Source organism: Phocoena phocoena, chromosome 3 (assembly GCF_963924675.1).
Source record: "Phocoena phocoena chromosome 3, mPhoPho1.1, whole genome shotgun sequence".
NCBI classification, from domain to species: Eukaryota; Metazoa; Chordata; class Mammalia; order Artiodactyla; family Phocoenidae; genus Phocoena; species Phocoena phocoena.
This window is the reverse complement of record NC_089221.1, coordinates 149438498-149458778: the sequence shown is the minus strand read 5'-3', so window position 1 is coordinate 149458778 and position 20281 is coordinate 149438498.

Here is a 20281-nt window from a genome sequence, read left to right as displayed (position 1 = left end):
TATATAACCCAAATCCAATCTCATTGCTGCCAGGACATGGTGCCGGAGCGTCATTTCCCCAATCTTTCATGATCCATGTTGGAAAGAAACCATTTGGGTGTCGGGGGAGGGGGACAAAAGGCTGGGAGAAGCACCTAGAGAGAGCTAGAGCTGCAGAAAGAGGAGGAGACGGTGCACTTAATCCGGCTCTGCCCTCGGAGGGAGGAGGACCAGTGTGTCAGGCTCTGCCATGGCAACCGAGCATAAAGCGTGTTCGGTTTATGTTCAAGCCACGAACATAAGCAGTGGATGCCCTCACTGCTTATGCCTTGAGAACGTGTCTCAAGCCACGCAGCACATGGACTGTTTTCCTTACATCACTCAAAAGCTGAAGCAATAACAAATTCTCTCGCGCTGCTGGGTCAGCTGTTCATTTGTTCGCCGGCTCCTGGGCTGGATGGGTGAAAGGCATCACTTTTATGTTTTCCTCGGTGTAACTGTTTTACGTGTTCGCTCCTGACGTCCCATGTGTTGCTTCTATTGTAAATATTTGTCATTTGTATTTATTATCTCAGTGTTTTCCCCCAAGGCATAAAACTGCTTACTCTGTTGATTTGAACCGCCTCCCCGATCTCTGTTGTATATTTTTCATGCCACCGTTTTGTTTCTTCTCAAAAGTCAGGTAGAAATCCTTGCATTCTGGTTCCTAATGTTTTGAAGCCTACAGTCGTATTTATTGCTGAGATTCTTTATCTCAAAACTGAGGAACATCCAAATTCCTGTAAGCACGGACAGAGGCATTTGTACAATCTAAAATGTAAGCAAAGTCATCCTTAAAAAATAGGCCCTGAACTTGGGGCTTCGGACTTCATACAGATTTGCTCTTGAGCCTTCCTTTGAGGAAGGATGTGGATTCCAAATAAAGATACGATGTTTATTTTGAGGCTTGCATCTTAACAAGATGATCCAAACACCTCTCCTTTGTATCAATAAATAGTCCTGTTATTCTGAAGTGAGAGGCCTGAGTAGACTGAAATGCTAACACTCAAAACTAAAATAGAAAACGCCAGCCCAGAGCTATAGTCATACTTCACACACACACACACACACACACACACACACACACACACACACACGGAGAGAAATTTCAACTCGAACCAAGGAAAAGTCTTCGTTAGAACAACATGGGAAAACAATGCTTCCAGGGCCCATTTCCTAAGGAAGAACAACCCTCATCCGATCTCAGCATCGGTACCACGTGAGCTTTGCTAAGTCATAATATCTGTTTCTGTTATGGATTTAGGCAGCGGGACCTGTACCTTGTCACATTGCATTATCTTTCTCCAAGCGTTAATAAAGGTTTTAAATAATTGACTTCCCCTTGAGTAGCGTTATTGTCTGAGAGGGCTTTGGATGGGCCAAGGGAGATGGCTGTGAGCAAGTGGGATTTGAGTCCATTTTAAATGCTGGATGTTCAGATATCTACAAAAGAGAAACAGACTCACAGACATAGAGAACAGACTTGTGGTTGCCAAGGGGGACGGGGTTGGGGGAGGGAAGGATTGGGAGTTTGAGATTAGCAGATGCAAACTATTATATATAGGATGGATGAAAAACAAGGTCCTGGGACTTCCCTGGTGGCCTAGGGGTTAGGATTCCGGGCTTTCACTGTGGTGGCCCAGGTTCAGGGCAAGATCCTGCAAGCTGCGTGTTGCAGCCAAAAAAAAAAAAAAGACAACAACAAGGTCCTACTGTGTAGCACAAGGATCTATATGCAGTATCCTGTGGTAAACCATAATGGAAAAGAATATGAAAAAAGAATATATATTATATGTATAATTGAGTCACTTTGCTGTACAGCAGAAATTAACACCACATTGTAAATCAACTATACTTCAATAAAGATTTTTTTTAAATGCTGGATGTTCAGTTTACAGGGAGAGGAACCCAGGGAAGAAGACCGCCCTGGGCTTCTCCTCCATCACAGGGACTCTGTGCAAAACCCTGCCTGGGGCTTCCCTGGTGGCGCAGTGGTTGAGAGTCCACCTGCCGCTGCAGGGGACATGGGTTCGTGCCCCAGTCCGGGAAGATCCCACATGCCGCGGAGCGGTAGGCCCGTGAGCCACGGCCGCTGAGCCTGCGCGTCCAGAGCCTGTGCTCCGCAACGGGAGAGGCGACAACAGTGAGAGGTCCGCGTACCGCAAAAAAAAAAAAGAAAAACCCTGCCTGGATCACCCAGACAAAGAGGAGGATGAGCTTCCTGTGACCAACCCAGGGCCATCAGGGTGGTCCTCACATCTCCCTCTGGAGTCCACAGACCTTGGAGGTGGCCACCCCTTCTTTCAGACTGAGCCTGCATTGGACGCCACCGGAATAAAAGCTCAGTGGCTCTGCACAGGCAGGGAAACCTGCTCCCCAGCTCTTCCTCAACACAACAGAGCTGGAGTCCCTGATTTACTCCACCATTGGCATACCTACTATGTGCCCAGGACCACACTAGGCACGTTGCATACGTAATCTCATCCCCAGTATGTCCCACAAGTAGCGGGTCTTATCCCCATTCTACAGGTAAAGAAACCAAGGTATAGAAAAGTAAAGCAACTTCTCCCAAACCGTGTGGCTAGTGAGGGGGGCGGGGTCTGAACTCAAACCCAGATGTGTGACTCTAAGCCCACATGCTTTCCCCCACTTCAGGCCTAGATTCTCCACATTTGACTTCTTTTTAAATTTAAACCAGTCAGTATTATTCCTATTTTACACAGGGCTTAGAGAAAGAATAAATTATACTCTTAGCTTTATAGCACCAGGCCTCTGAGGAGTTCTGCTTTAGAACGGAAAGGAAAATTGATGCTCTCACCTTTCCTCTCCGCAAAGACTCAGATTTTTGGTTCAGGTTAAAGGAGGAACAGGAAAATCACGGCATCTCATCGCTCTTCTGTGCACGTGGGTGATTTTTTTTTTAAGGTGCTTCTCAAGTGTCCCTGAGGAAATCATTTGGGGAGTGGCTGGCTTGTGTCACCATGTAGATTGACTTGTCGCCACTAAACCCACCCGATCGCCAGCCCTGCCTGAGACGTCAGGCTTCCCTGAGATCTTCACCACTGTCATCACCCCCATCACGATAGCTGCAGTTTCTTGTGGATCTGTTATGTGCCCCATGCGCTGCCTGGTGCTTTACAGGTATTATTTCTGAGCCTCATTTTACATATAAAGAAACTGAGGCTCAAAGGCGTCTTAATTTGCCTAGAGCCCATCGCAAGGCTAGCTAGCTCCAGGGGGTGGCAGGGCTCACCCCGCTCTGCCTTACCATCCGTCACCCCTGATGTGAAAATGTGGGTTTAATACCCCCGAGTTCGGAAACGCAGCTGCCTCCCCGCAACCTTCAGGACTGCTCCAGTCCACCGGTTCAGGAATGACGAGGCTGTGGGAGGGTTAGAAGATCTTCCAAATATGCTAGTATTTAAGCAAAGTTTCCAAAAGGAGCAATTGTGGGTCCCGCAATCTGGAGACGGTAATTTGAATTTATTCTAAAGTCAGAAAAAAAGAAAGCAGCCTACTGAGGAGGGGACAAGCCTTGTCCAGAGAACACGTTTTATGTAAAAGTATTTGCAGGGGGCTGGGGGGGGGGGGGCGAAAAAGGAGGAAAGAGCAATACTAACTTTGAGCTGGGAGTCATGCATGGCTGCTAGCATAAGCAGTTCAGTTTTTATCACTCCCCAGAAAGAACACACACTCAAAAGTCACTCACTGAAGAGAATGGGGGGAAAAAAAGCCACAAAGCCAACCTAAGCTTATGCATGGAACAAGCCCCACCAGGATGAACTCTGATGTCCCAGAGAATCCAAGCCTCCTGGCACTCGAGGGTGTATTCCCACCTACCACCATGTGACATCAGGTCTGCCTGGGCGAACTAAAGCATGGGAAAGACAAGAGAAGCCCCTCCAGGAATTCTCAGAGGCAGGGCAATTGTTCACAAGGTGCCGAGGAGAATCGGCTGGTTCCATGTTCCATTGGAGAGTTTCCAGGATCGTTTATAGTTCTTAAAGCTAAGGGGGAGTGGCCAGGTAAAAAGAAGTGACAACCTAATAAGAATGGAGACCACCTGCCTGCTTGCCCTGGTGAGTCATGCAGAATACTCAGCCGAGGACTGGGGGCACCAAAGAGGGCTTCGTGCAGGGTGGATGACCAGGCCCTGGAATTTTGTCCCGGTTGTTTATTGCAATGTTAACAACAACCCCCAAAACTTAGTAGATTGAAACAATGATTTTATTTTGCTCAGAATTTTGTGGGTCAGAAACATAGAAAGGGCTCTGCTGGGCGGTTGGTCTCTTTTCCAGATGGCGTCAGCTGCCTTCACAGATGGATGAATGGGCCCTTTAAGATGGCATCTCAGTACTCCTGGCCCCCAACCTCATCCCCTTCTCTCTCTCTCCCTCTCCATGTGACACCTCATCCCCCGAGGCCTCCCAAACCATGGCTGTCTCAGGGTGGTTAGTCTCCCTTCTTCCATGGTAACTGGCTTCCCCAAGACAGACTGGAGGATTTTACAGCACATTCTGCAGATCTAAACTAGGGTTTGAAGTTCATCCTTGGTAATGACTGTCACAAGGGCAGACACTGACCTCTGCACACAGTTTCATGTCTCTCCAGAGGCCTGGCCATCACACAGTGGGAATGAATGAATGAATGAAACCTCTTGTCCTAAAAGGATGCCAAATTGTCAAATCACATACGTTTCAATTTCACTTTAACTCCTAAAGGAAATATAACCTTGTGTCCTTGTAAGGGGCACTGACATGTCAGAGAGTCAGTGAGTGGGTGTCAGAATTAAAAGTCACTGGGAAGCCTAATAATTTGAGAGTCAGGAGACATAATATTGATCCAGACACTTACTCGTCTTGTACCCAGTAAATCTCTTTTTTTAAAAAAATAATGACTGAAAAAATAAATCAGGACTGACCCTGAGATCTTGGCAAATCAGTTAAACTCTGTAAGCCTGTTTCCTCAGCTACAAAATAAGGAAACTAACAGCTTCCCTCACACTGGGTAGTGAGGAGAAATGACTGAAGCTATACGAAAGTGACAATACACAGGAGATGCTCTGAAGACCATGGATGCCATGTCAACAGTGGGGATTATTCCTCCTGGCCATTTTGGAAGGTTTGAGCCTAGAGTCAAGAGCACAGAAGGGATGAGCTGCCCCATCCTTTCCACTGTCCTGGTGGTTGTCTGAAGCAGGTACAAAGTATTCTATGGCCAGGATAGAGGGGTCAGCCCCACATAGTGGGAATTTGAACCAGGCATAAGGGGGCAGAGCCTAACTAGGTGGGGACCCTCTCTAGGGTGGGAGAGTAGCCCCTGAGCAGCTCCAAGCGGTAGGTTGGGCCAGGCAGCAACCAACACGCTGGGAGCAGAGGGCCTTCCTGCCAGGATCTCTCGCTGCAAACCTCAAGGCAAGGGACCCACAGAAAAGCCGGTTCACAAACTCCTTAATGAGAAAGAAAGCAGAGACTGTCCGAGATGAGGGAGGAGAGAGATTTGGGGCCAGAGCCCACTCCGCTGGATGCCAAGGTTCCTGAGAGTCGGACATTTGGAAAAGATCTGGCCTGGAATAGCCAAGGATTTGGGACAGGGCTCCTTCCGGCTCCCGGGACTGTCAAGAAGAGAAGGAGGGGGAGGAAAATGACTCAGCTGAAATGAAGAGGAATGTATTTTTAAAAAGGGAAACGATGAAAGGCACAAAGGAATGAGATGGAGCCCCAGGATAGGGTCCAAATGCCTTCTCAGAGGAAGTGGGGCCAATCTGCAAAACGCTAGTGGACTCACTAGGGTTTGCAGACCAAGAATAGCACCTTTAAAATGAAGAGTGTCTTCCAGGCTTGCCAGGCCCACTGCCCTTGAAGCCCTCCAGGTCCGTGGTCCCCACGGGCTGGCGCCCGCCTCTGCAGGAGAAATGCTGGGGATGACCCGGCAGTGTAGAAGCTTCTCCACACTTTTGATGCTGAAGATGGCAGCAGTTCTTGAACAGAGGAGTTAGGGAAAAACTCATTTCACATTCAGGCTCACACTCACCCAGCAGGGCAAGCCTGAGCACAGAAGGGATAAGCTGCCCCATCCTTTCCTAGGAGGGTCTATGATGCCCTGCAACGTCTCCCTTGCTCCATTCTATCCACTGAACCCTGGTTGGGGGTAGGGGGGGAAGGGAGGGGTGTGGAAGCAGGCTCCCTCTCCAGAAGCTGACACAACTCCAATCCCCCACTCCCAACAGCCAAGGTCAGATGACCCTGATTGCAAAAGTGTCAATGGAGAGGGAGAAGAGATATGAGAATAAAGAGAAGCTGCTGTCTGACAGCTCTGCATCTCCTTCCCCCCCCCCCGGCTTATCCAACGTTGGGTTCACGCTGAGGTCCACCTCTCCCTTAGCACTGAACTCACATTTCTAGAAGAGGGGAGATTGGGAAGAAGAGTTCAGCTCAGCATGGCCCAAGAACTATGAACCCCTCGCACAAGCATGTCAATGCCATCGGCCTTTCTGAGTCGCTCAACGTTTACCCAGAGGCTCGCGTCATTGAGAAAACCACCGTGTATCCTCCTGGGAGGATCTGCAGCAGGAAAGCCAGCCTGCTGGGGAGCACAATGACAGATGCAGAGGAGGACCCAGGAGGGGGTCGGCTGACCAAACCCCACTGCCCCACTGTCCAGAAGCAAGGCTGGGGTGGGAAGCCTCCCCCGACCCTTTGTGAACACAGACCTCCATAGGCAGCACCGGAAGCACCTACACACCTGTATTTCCAGGGCCTGGGACCTTGGAAGCTGGGCCAGTTAGGGAAGGCAGAGACAGAATTAAAAGTGCGAGAGATCTGCTGGAAGAAACACTGTGAAGGATCAAGTGGAAAGAAGAAGCAGGCAGGTAGAGCCTCAGACCGCAGTGCAGGGCTGACACCTGAGAAGGGACAGAGGGAAGGAGGGAGGGCTGAGTAGGACCGCAGGGCAGCTCTGAGAAAGTCTCAGCCAGGATAGTGGGGAGCCCAGGGCAAAGCGTGCTGCTCTGTGTCAGGCAGGCGTGCCTGGCTCAGGTCCCCTATTCGTGGGCTCAGTCATCTCCAGGAGCAGCCTGGGAAGAGGGTGGCTCGGCCCCAACACGCCGATGGGCCTGGAAGGAGTGGGAGGTGGAGGCTGAACTAGCTGCACACTTCACAGTAAGGAGGTCTGAGCAGCGCACTCCCACAGCTACCTAATAGCCAGCGCCTTTTAAACCTGCTTCACAGTAAGTGAAGCTAGTCAGACACAGAAAGGTAAGCATATCACTTATATGTGGAATCTTAAAAAAAAAAAGATACAAATGAACTTAATTACAAACAGAAACAGACTCACAGACAGGAAACAAATTTACAGTTACCAAAGGGGAAAGCTGGTGGGGAGGGATAAATTAGGAATTTGGGAGTAACACATACACACTACTATATATAAAGTAGATAAACAACAAGGACCTACTGTATAGCACAGGGTATAGCACTCAATATTTTGTAATAACCTATAAGGGAAAAGAATGTAAAAAAGAATATATATATATCTCACTTTACTTTACACCTGAAACTAACACAACATCGTCAATCAACTATACTTCAATACTAAGTTAATTAATTTTTAAAAATGACAACAACTAAAAAATAAAAACCTTCAACAGGGCTTCCCTGGTGGCGCAGTGGTTGAGAGTCCGCCTGCCGATGCAGGAGACATGGGTTCATGTCGTGGTCCGGTAAGATCCCACATGCCGCGGAGCGGCTGGGCCCGTGAGCCATGGCCGCTGAGCCTGCGCGTCCGGAGCCTGTGCTCCGCAGCAGGAGAGGCGACAACAGTGAGAGGCCCGCGTACCACAAAAAAAAAAAAAATTAGTACGGCCTCAGACTTCTCACCAGCGACTTTGGAAGCCAGAAGACAAAGGAGCAATGCTTCAGCAGCCTGAGGGAAAGTAACTCTACCCCCATTCAGGTCATCAATTAAGTGGAGTACAATCCAGATATTTTTCAAGCACGCCAGGTCTCAAAAATTTTCCTTCCGAAATATCCTTCCACAGGAAGCTCCTGAAGGCTGTGTGCCACCAGAATGAGGGATTAAAATTAGAACAAAGACATAATCAGATCCAGGAAGCAGAGACCTAGCACAGGGGAGAGGGAAGGGGCTTCCCAGGATGACAGTAAGACGAGTCCAGGGTGGCAGCTGAGCAGCCAGTCCAACTGGGACTGCGGACGATCACTTCCTGGTTCTGCCAGAGAGCTTGGGGATAAGTTAGTGATGGTTAAATTAGGTACAGGAAACTAAGCAAACCAAAAAATGAGCAAAAGACTTGAACGGGCATTTCACAGAAGGAGATCTCCAAATAGCCAATCAGCACATGAAAAAGGCCTCGACATCATCAGTCACTATGAAGAATACAAATTTAAGACCCCCGTGATCATCACTATCCACCCACCAGAATAGATCAAATGAATGACAGACTCTCGCAAGCGCTGGCAAGGGAATGAAGCAACTGGCCCTCTCACATGTTGCTGGTGGGGCACCAATGGTCCAAGCACTTTGAGGAACATATACCCATCCTATGGCCCAGAAACCCCACTCCTAGGACTATGTCTACAGAAATGAATACATAGAGCCACAAAAATATTAGTACAAGAACATTGTACTAATATTAAAAAAATATTAGTACAAGAACATTGAGTAACTTTATACATAATAGCCAAAAACTGGAACCAGCCCAAATGTCCATCCAATAGGAGATGGATAAACCAAGCGTGATACTTCCATCCAAGGAATACGAGTTGGCAGTTGAAAGGAATGTGACACACACAACCACGTGGATGAATCTTCAAAACACGACAAGGGGAAGAAGCCAGACAGAAAAGAATATATGTATGAGTCTCCTTACATAAGGTTCAAACCCAGGAAAAACTCATCTATGGGGTGAGAATTCAAAATAGTGTTTTTCTCTGGGGGGCCAAGACAGACAGGTATTAACTGACAGGACACAAGGGAATCTTCTAGGGTGACAGATATGTCCTGGTGTCACAGGCATATCATAATGTAAAAGTCATTAAGGTGGGCACTCATGATACATTTTACTACATGTAATTAATTCCCCAATAACATACTGGAAAAAGAAAATGAAAGAAACCAAAAAAGATGCATTATTAATTCCATGAAAAGTAAAAACTTATATTAAAAAAGAAAATGTAATCATAGGACACGCCCTATAGTATGGACCTAGCTTGGCTGTGAACAGTAATTACCCAGTTGTAACAATGGATAAATATACCATATATGGATTCAACCAGAAATCTATATTGGCACGATGAGCAGAAAGGCAGTGTTTGTGTGTAGCAGAGGGTTGGGGGGTGAGCAAAGAGAGCTAAATCCTAATAGTTTGTAGTAGGAAGTCAATAGATAATGTCTAAAATCAAGTGCACCAATAAACAAGAAATAACAATGAGTTGTGTTCTTCAGACTTCTGAAGGTGATTATGAGCTAAAGGGCGGCAAGTGCTTGTCTCTGGGGAGTAGCATTCAATGGTGGGGAGGTGTGGGGCAGGTCACTTGGATCTGCTAGAATTAGATTTGGCAGAAAGAAATGCAAAGGAACCCAAAACAAAATCCTTTAATTAAAACAGAAATGGAAAAGTCTACAGATAGAAAACTCTGGGCTGCTCCACAAAGGTGTCAAAGATTCAGGCTCCTTTTTCTTACAGCTAAACCATATACAAGTTACAGTTCCAAGACCACCTTATGGTTCAGTATGGTTGCTCCAGCTCCAGCCATCAAATCCATGTTTCAACCAGTAGGATGGAAAAAAGGAGACTCTTTTTTCCCCCCATTTCCCCATTGCGGGCTGCACTGGTCCTGAGCACACACCTGGGCAGGCAACAGCAAATACCTAATGAGTGCATAACCACTACCACAGGCCCCCCACCACAATAGGGGAGCCAGAAGGAAAACTAAGGAGGTTATATACGGCATTAAATTATTGGGTGGTGCACACAGGGCCAAGAACCCACCAGAGGGCCAAATAACTCCACGACAACAACCTTGCAGATCGCCCCAAGGTCTGAAATCTTTGCTAGCCTTCCACATTTAGACCAGTGTTTAAAAAGATAAAAGCACACGACACCCCAGAGAGGTGGAAATTGTTATTCCTCCTTTACAGAAAATGAAACAGACTCCCAGAGGTTAAGTAACCTCCTCCAGGTCATATCTGGAGGAGCTAAGACTTGACCTCAGGAATCCCTAAGACCGAGTCCTGGTTTCTCTCCTCCATGACACAGGCACTCCTCCGAGGGGTCTGGGTGGCCACCCGCGGCTTTTGGATTCTCTGCAGAGCCACATCAGGCCCGTCAATAAGTCACAAGATGTAATGACTCATCTGAAGACAAGATAAACAACAGGGAGGCCTGGTGGGATGAGAAGTCCTGTTTCCTAGGAAGTCACCTTCTGTAGGACTGAAAGAGTACACAGTTAGCAAGCAGGAACACATTCTGCAAACACCAGCACAGCAGTTTGCAGACAAAGAAAAAGTGCTGCTGGTCCTAGAGACGGACGGCAGAGCTGGGAGCCGCAGAGTTATTTCCATCCTGAAGGGGCTTTTGTCAAGCCTGGGCCATCAGCCTGAGGATATAGAATTCCAAACCTTCCCCTTCCAATTCCTCCAAAACCAGAAGGGAAGGTCCTTCTGCACTGCTCTAATAATATTTCTCTGCTGCATCCCATCTGAGAATCCCAAAACGTTTAACCAATATTTCTGGATAAAACTGCAGACCCTCCAAGTGACCTTGGAGCAGTCATTTCCTCTCCCTGCACCCCAGGTCTCAAGGGAGACAAAGATGGCTCTCAGGGAAACAAAGGTGATCTGGAAGAGAGCAGAGGGAGCTTACTGCCTCCAGAACCCATCCTATCAGGTCCGTCTGGATACAACAGGCTCATGGGGACCAGCCAAAGCTCAGAGCCCAGATGGCCCAATAGGAAAGCAGCAGGCCATCAGGGAGGGACGGGCAGAGACTGTAGAGGCCAGCAGGAGGGATCCAGCTCAAGGCTCAGGGACAGGGCTCAGCCCCTGCAAAGACTTGGGCCACAGCAGGACCCTGTTCCCAGAAGAAATCTGCTCTCAAATGAAGGATCCAGGTAGAGCCTTGAGGTGTGGTCGTCGAGAAATAAGACAGGAGATGGGCCTGCTGGGCTGTAGGTCAGAGTGAGGTGACATAATGCTCTCAGTCAGAGAGAGCTCAGAGGAAATTTTTATACTCCCTGATCAGTCATGGAACTTATGCCTGACTCTGTAATTGAGGCAGCTTTGAAAGTCTGGGGACAACAGGACAGGGAAGCCTCAGAGGCAATTCAGGAAGCTGCATGTGCCCGGCCACCTCCCTCCCATCCCCCTGCTCAGGAGGCCCTTCTCCTCCAAATCATCAGAGCTAAGCAGGTGACATTCAAGGCAGCCCCAGGACTCTGTGACAACATTCAGAACAAAGCTCTGCTCACCGTGACCCCTTCCTGGACACCCCCAGCTTGAATGGACCTTCCTAATGCATGAGTTTTATCTGTGACCCAATTCAAATCTTCTATTGTTATTTAAAATGACTTACTCTCACTCAACCCCAGCACCCAGCACAATGCAGTATACTCAAAGGAGCTCAGTAAATATCTTTGTCTTTGACTTGAAAATAATCTAGTTAAGATTTTAAAAGAACTGCATGAGAAAGTGACAATATACAAACAAGCACAAAATGATGCTCTGCAAATAAAAGTCATAAATCCCCAGGGAGCACAGAAAAATAAGTGAATCCGAAAGAAGCGGCATTAATCTGGGAAGGTGCTTGGAGAAGGTGAGTTTTGAACCAGCTACTAGGAGAAATAGAGTTTGGGCTTATATATTAGAATTATTTTGGTTGCAAGCAATAGCCATCTAATTCAAAGTAGCTTAACCCAAAAAAGAAAAGAACAAGTAGGAAGGAAGGAGGGGGGAAGGGATAAAAGAGAAAAAAAATAGGGGATACTGCATGAAGGCATGGCTGGATCCAGGGGCTCAAAGACAGATTATCAGGAACCCACCTTTCTCTATTCTGGTTTCCTCTGTGAGAGTGTCATCCCAAGGCAGGGTCCCTCTAGGGTGGCTCCCTAGATATAGATCCTAAAGCTTAGCAACCCCAAGAGGAAGAGAAAGCTTCTCTTTTCCAGCAGTTGAGGGGTATTAAAAACAAAAAACTTCTCTTGTAAAGAGATCCTGAGGGGTTTATTTGTTACTGCAGCTTAACCTGGCCTATCCTGACTAATACATGCCTCCTGGGTCTAGCTTGGGACACAGGCTCACCCCTATAGCCAGCAGGATATGCTGATCTGATTGTCTAGGCTGACTCAGGGTATGGCACTCTGATTGGCCAGACTGAGTTACAGGCCCAACCCAGGAACCAGAGAACTGAGGCCAGCCTCGCCCTAATCATGTGGTCTGAGATTTCCTCAAAGAAATATCAAGATCCTGTTACCAAAAAGAAAGGGGAATGTTCACCAGGCAGCAAAAGTCAGCAGAGCTTAACACACACCTGACAGAAAGGTGAAGGGAGGCTGGGCATACTTCACACCAACCATTCCTACGTCTGGGGCCCACCATTCTGTCTGATGACTCCCCTCCCTCCAAGGCACTCCCTGCCTCCCCACAGGAGATTCCCGAAGTGAAAGCCGGGTTTCTGAAGAGAGCTTGGGGCTCCCAGAGCAAGGATAGATCTGCCCCCCTCACCCCATCTTTGCAGCTCACCACCTGCTCTGGCCAAGACTCCCAGCTGTGAAACCTCCTGGCCCTGCAGGGAGACTGCAGGTGTCCAACGGCGGCCTGGAGGCCCAGCGCCCACACCTGCAGCCTCTGAGGGCCACCAGATCCTGCCGGGATCCTCCCAGCAGCAGGCACACGGATGCTCACACAGCATTCCAGCAGGGCCCACTCCTCAGGGAGCTAGGCGCAGTGCATCAGCGCTTTTAGCTCTACCATTCCCTTACATATTTTTAACCTCCTGGACGAAAGAATTCAGACGGGCTTGTGTTCCTTTCCCCACAGACTTGAGAATCCAGCCGGAGTCACTACGTCACACTTCCTGCAGCAGCCCAAGGGTCAGGAGTTCACCGGCTGAACTGTTTGCCTGGGGAGCAGGGGTCCTAATAAGCATGACATCCTCCCCCAAAGCTCCAACAGCTGTGTTTCCCCCTGGCTCGGAAGGGAAGAGACCAAATAAAGCAGCAGGAGGAATTACGTGGTGCAGAAATGCTCAGCGTGGGATTCCAGGTCCAAAGGTCAGATGCTCAATTATGATTGTAAGCAGGTCAGTTTGGGGGGGGTTTGCCTCAGTTTTCCTGTTGGCAAAATGGGGAAAGAGGGGATCATTTCAGGGAAGTGAGCCAGTGTATGATAAAGTAGGAGCCTCTCCACCCAGGTTCTGCTGGGTCCAACAGCCATCCAAAACCAAGCCAACCCTTTTTATAGAGAACTTTCTAGACTGCCAAACCTACCTTAGGAGGGAGAACTGCAGTCGAGCTGAGCTTGCATCTTTACTTCTTGGTCTAAACTGGGCACTGGATGAAGCAGAAATCTGGAAAGCTGAGCCACCAGCTGAAGGCTTATGGCTCCCCAGGCATCTCTCAGAGGGGACAGGAGGCTGGCAGAGAGCTAGAAGCAGGACAGACCAAAGTGTCCCAAAACCTGGGGCTGGCCTCCTACATCATACCTGGGAACAGAGTATATACCTGAGTATGTACCTGCTCAGAGCATTAGATGTATTTATAAAGGCAACAGGAACCAGAGAGATGGAGGGGCTGCAAATTCTGGGAGGGGGTTGAGGAGCACCAAATATATGACTGGTCAGAACAGGCAAGAGAGGAGGTGGCTCCTGGCTGTTAGTCTAGAACTCAAAATTATTTATTTTTTTAAAAAAGGCAGTAGAAAATTAAAAGAAAAAATCTGGATAAAACACCTCTATGTACTAGGCTAGGGAGCATACAGCTAAATATAAAGGGCAGATCCCAGCTGGGGGCAAGACTGACTATAAGGCCCTTGTACAGAAGGTGCTTCCAAACGACACATCTAAGAAAATTGCTTAAATGGGAATTAGGACAAGTCCTGGCAATTGTATTAGAGGATCTTGGTTGCCAGGGCAGCCGCCCAACTTAAGCTGGCTTAAGCCAACAAGGGGAATTTATTGCCTCACTGGACTAAAAAAGTCAGGGGTTCCAGCTTCAGGCATAGTTGGATCCAGGCTCAGACAGTGCCATGAGGACTCAGCCACCTCCTCTCAGCCCTGCTTCCCTCCACACCAGCTTCATTCTAAGATGCCATGTGGCACACCCTGGAGGCTGCAGGCTTAAAATCTCCTTCCTGCTGGCAATCACAGAGGAAAAAGAGCTTCTCCTTCCCAAGGGTCCTCATGGACTCCATTTGTGTCATCATCACTGTGGCGGGGGCTGGGGGGTGGGGGAGGAATACGGTGATTGGTCAGACTGGAATCATGTACTGAGTCTCATATGAGGGTCTGGAACGCTGTGAGAAAAGACTGGGCTGGAGATAAAAAATGGACTCGTTGGGATAAAGATGGAGACAAAGTTACCAGTTTTGCCATTACTAGGCTGTGGGGCATCGGGCAAGTCAGTGGCCCACTGTGAACCTCTGTCTCCTCATCTGTGAATGAGTAACAACACCTACTGCAGCTGACTGCTGTGGAGACCAAGTAAGATAACTTATGTAAAGTACCTAGCACAGAGCACTCAGCAAATAGTGGCTCTGATCCTTTTTTCCATTTGCTTCTCACTTTAGTTCCCCTCTTCCTGGTTCTACCTTAAGACTGCCAGAGGCTCACCCTTTGGCACTACGCAGAGTCCTGGGAGGCACTGGACTAAAGAGAGAGGAGGGGCCTGGGCTGCCGGGCCTTATCATACCCATCCCTCCACTCCCTTTGGCGTGCTCCACCTTGCAGCTGTGGGCTGGGAGACAGGGATTGGCCACGCCAGGTGCCAGCCAGGATGCCAAGGCTGGAGAGGGAGGCTCTACCAGAAGCATCATGAACTATCAAAACTGCAGGGCCCCTGGGAAAGCCAAATGCAGAGCCTCCAAGAATGCACCTCGGGTGCATCAAGGCAGGAATGGGGTTAGGATGACCGGGGTGACAGGGTGGAAGCAGGAAAGGGAAGCAAAGATGAGGGGCAGAGGAGTGACCCAAGGAATCCAACCACTCACCAAAGGCCAGGAAAACACAACCTGGCAGCTCCAGGGCCAAGTCAAGGCCATCCCTGAGTTCTAGGGATTAGAGAAATGCTTTGAATTCAGAAAAACATCAGGATAACTCCACCCACTGTTCTTGGAAAGGAACCACACTGATGACACCAGCAATCGTGGCCCAGATGCAGGTGGGAATCCAGTTAGGAGCCGTCACAAGGAAGAAAGAGCAGGCTACCAATCTGGGGAGGCCATCCCCAAACCTCACCCATCCTTCCTTCCCTTTGCCTTTGCCTTTTCAAGAGATTCTTTTCGGGACTTCCCTGGAGGTCCAGTGGTTAAGACTCCACGCTTCTACTGCAGGGGACACGGGTTCGATCCCTGATGGGGGAACTAAGATCCCACATGCCACGTGGCACAGCCTAAATAAATATACATTTCTTAAAAAAAAAAAAAAAGATTCTTTTTGCTGAGAACTCCCCTCCAGACCTTCCCAAGTGCAGTCAGAGCAGTTGAGCAGGGGAGGTGGACTGCACCAGAGCACGCGCAGGAGAGCAGGTGTGAGCAGACAGTCGACTCTGGGTTTCTGTCATCCCTGGGTTTAGAGACCCTGGGCAAGTCTCATTTCCTAGCCTAGAAAGTTGGAATAGCCACCGGTCACCTCTGCCCAGTGCTGGGCCCAGACAGGGGCAGGATGAGGCAGGGAAAGCCGTTAAGGCTGTGAGCCTGGGGGAAGCTTCAGGGGCTCCTCCCTGCTCCACCCACCAGCCAGGGGAACCCCTGGGGCAAGAACACCCAGCCTGGGAGCTGAGGGGCAACTCTTAAAAGATCTCTAGCTCTTTCCCCTCAGGCCCACCCCTGGCAGCTGACCTCGGCACATCACCGGCCTTCTCTGAGTCGGAATTCCTGATCAGAATGGAAGTACAGCTTGCTGGGAAGCGACAATGCACCCGCATTTTAGAGCCACCCTGGCTGCCTTCCTGGGCCTCAGTTTTACCATCTGTAAAAGGGAGCTAATACTTTCTATGTTAAAGTAAATAACATCGTGACTGGCACATAAAAATCACTCAGTGCTGGTAACTGCTATTATTGATGTTATTGTTGTTGTTAGGCTTAGGGGATGAAGAGACTTCCCTGATGGCGCAGTGGTTAAGACTCCACGCTCCCAATGCAGGGGGCCTGGGTTCGATCCCTGGTCAGGGAACTAGATCCCACATGCATGCCACAACTAAGAGTTCACATGCCACAACTAAGGAGCCCGCCTGCTGCAACTAAGACCCAGCGCAACCAAATAAATAAAATAACTAAATAAATATTTTTTAAAAAGAGGTCTTCAGCAAAACATTTCAAAATTCACAGATTCAAGAGAGGTGGCTTAGAACCTAAAATACAGTTTTATTGCCCCTTTACCTATTATTCCGCTTTCTTGTCTACTGGGCACCTTGTTTGCAAGATTGCCCAAACATCTGCCCTCCGTCCCTCAGCAGTCCAGAAGTAGATGGTAAAAAGTTCAGACAAGGAAACGAAAAAAGCTAATAACAGACAGCAGCTTGAAAACCAGACTGACTTGCAATGTTGGCATCTGATCAAATGAGTGGGCGCCCAGGAAGCTCTCAGACACGGGTGGTGGTAGCAGTAGTGTCACTGTGGCTGTCTGACACAGATCACACACTCAATTTTCCATGGGGGCTTGCAGACTACAAAAAGTCTGGTGGTTTCCAGGAGCCGTGTGGTAACAATGTGTCATTCTTCCTATAGAAAGATGACATTACTGGTTTGCAATCTCAAGCACCAGAGCCTTAGCAAGACCTGGAGAGGGATTTTCACTGATCCTCTTCCAAGTTTCCTCGGCCCCCCCCTCTGCATTTGCCCAAGAACCACGGTGCCCATCTGTGGGTCATGGAGAAGTAGAGAGAAAAGTCCCTGACCTGAGACGGAGAGAGAAATCTAGAGGGTTCAAGGGGGAAGGAGCCTCACCTGACCCTAGGTGACACCCGCTCCTTCACTGAGCCTTTGATTCAGCTGATGTTAAGATGAAGCTGGACCCCTCCAGCACAGCGGCTGATGCTGAGGGTAGCAGGAGGTGGGAGGGAGGCTGCTCAGGGATGCTGGGGCATAGACAGATGGAGGAAAGCCAGGCAGGGACCGAAAATTGTCCAGCTTTTCACCCTAGTGGGCAGGGGTTCCAGCAGCGGAGTCTTTCCTTGGGTGTGAAGGTGGCTCGGGGAGTGGAAGAGAAAAGCAAGGAGATGGAAGCAAGGGAAAAGGTGACAAGAGGCACCTGGGGAAAGAGGAGAGCCTGAGGATACAATCCACCTTGGGACTCGCGATGGGGGGAAGGAGAGGGTAGTTGGCATGTTCCATGCAGAGACTCCACCTGCCCTATGGGCTACACCAAGTGTCCCCAACTGTCCCAAACCCAAGCCGAGGACAAGCCCCTACACGCCCTGTGTCCACACACTGCAGATCACATGTATGGTTTTGTCAGGTCTTACAGAACGTGCCCACACAGCTCCAGGGGGCCCCTAAATGCCATGCTTCGTGCAAGTGGCGGCCCCATGGGTTGTGCAATGAAAAAGCTGGGCAGCCCTGAGCCACAGCCCTGTATGCATCCATCCCTGCTGTGTGCTCTTCTCCAACTCCACCTCTCTTACCTTGGCAGCCGTCACTCCAACTTTGCCCCGACATCAAGACAGGTGGTGAAGGGGCTTCCCTGGTGGCGCCATGGTTGAGAGTCCGCCTGCCGATGCAGGGGACACGGGTTCGTGCCCCAGTCTGGGAGGATCCCACATGCCACGGAGCGGCTGGGCCCGTGAGCCATGGCCGCTGAGCCTGCACGTCCGGAGCCTGGACTCCGCAACGGGAGAGGCCACAACAGTGAGAGGCCCGCGTACCACAAAAAAAAAAAACACAGGTGGTGAAGATGTGGAGTGATCACAAAGGCAAGTAGCAAAGCCCAAAGAAAGGTAAAGAGTCAGAAACACTAGAACCTGCTCTCTCCCCCATTAAAGGGGCCAAGTGGCCCCACGTCAGAAACTAGCCTCGTTGCATCCACCGCAAGGCAAGCCTCCCTGCACCCAGCCCCTCTCACCTGTGTCATCCTGCTGGCAGCTGAGTTAGGAACTACCCAGGCCCTCACTCACAGGTGGGCCCACATCAATGGCACACACCTGCCATGGCAGCCTGCCCACCCCCCCTCGCCCAAACTTGGACCCCCGCCAGGCCATGCTAGACTCAGCCCCACCACAATCTAGGGGGACTCTGGTAGTTTCCCACCCCAAAAGCATTCTCGTACATCACCTCCCAACCTGCCTGCCCCATTTTTGTTAGTGCTAATAAAAATGGACATCGTTTACACATCTTGCTGGGTAAAACCATTCTCTCCCTCTCCCAGACCTAGGGGATAAATTATGCTTCGTCTAAGCCAACCGTAGCCATCCTGTTCCTCCTTGCCAGTGAGAGTCCAGGAATGGGCATGTGACCAAGCTCCGGTCATTGAGATGTAAGAAGTCTGCCAAGATTTTCTGAGGTTGCTGACTAAAAACAGAACACTGTGGAGAAAGACCCTCTTTGCTATCCTTCCTGCTCTCTGTGAAGACATGAGGCCTGGAGCATCGGCAGCCGTACTGCGACCTAGAGGACAAACCTAAGGCCAAAATGCCAATGCTAAAGTTGGTGGAGTGGAAAGAAAGAACAAGCCTCGGTCTCACGCAGCCATTGTGAGGTTGCTGAGCCAGACCTGGAACTGCCCTCTCCAGATTCTTTATCGGTGAAATAATTAAATGTTTCTATGGCTTAAGCCATTGTTAGTGGGGTTTCCTGTACTTGCAGCCAAAAGCAGCCTAGATGATATAATAGTCAGCAAGTCCCTTCCCCTTCACCCCAGGCCACAATCCCACCCCAGCTGCCTGCCAGGGCCCAGGCTTGGGGTGCTCTTACCCAACAGCCATTGATCACACACATACCCTTCTTGACCACCCCAGGCACCTGCAGGCCTCCACATGGAGCAGAAACTCCAGCCTGCCTCTGTCGGTGTGGGGTGGGATGGCCACTAACCAACCTGGGTCCATAGACTCAGACTCATTCCGTTTCCTCTGGTCGTCAGTCAGCCGTCTGCTAGACAAGCCACAAACTCTCTGTGCCTCCGTTTCCTTATCTGTAAGATAGGTGTGATGTTTTTTTAAACTGCTTTATTTGCTCCTAGGATATCATAGGATTGAAACTAGTTGAGAGAACATGAGCAAAGGCATTTTGTGTATTTTAAAGTGCTCAGTAAATGTCAATTAGCGAAAAATTTTAAAAATAAATAAATAAACTCTTGAAAAATATGTCAATTAGCGTTATTATTAAAATAATATCTGGATGGGGAAGCACTTTGGAAAAAAATATAAATTGTCGTGGAACTGTATACTTTAAATGGGTGAACTGTGTGGTATGTGAATTATAGCTCAAAAAGAAATGAGTAAAAAATCATTTAATACATATGTATGTATGTGTATATATATATATATATTCATTGTTATCAAAATCATTATTGTGATGATAAAAGAAGGCTTTGGAACAGGCAGGCCTGGGTTAGAATTCTGCCTCTGCCACTTACTAGCTGTGTGACTTTAGGCAAGTCACTTACCCTCTCTGAGCCCTATTTCAGCTTTAAAATGGGGAAAATAATACCTGACTCACTGGGCTTGAAAAGGATTAAACAAGATAATGTGTGTGCTCCTGGCACAAGAATTGGAGCACAAAAAATGTCAGTTCCTCTTCTCAGGAGACCCATGCCGTCCGGCAGTGGAGTGGGTTCCCTTCAACAATCACACAAAGTCCCTGCTTCTTGTTCCAAGTACAGTTAGTGACCACTTGCATTAACAGCACTGAGGTCCTTCCAGCAAGCCCCTGAATTAGCATCTCCATAGGCAGGGTCTGGGGAGCTGCCTGTTAACGAATGCAACCCTATCCCGGCTCGGCCGTAGTTCCCAAGCTCTGTGTTTTACACAGACCTAGTGCCAGCTGCCCGGCCTGGTTTCCTGGCTTCTCACCACACACCCCAAGAGGAGAGAGGCAGTTG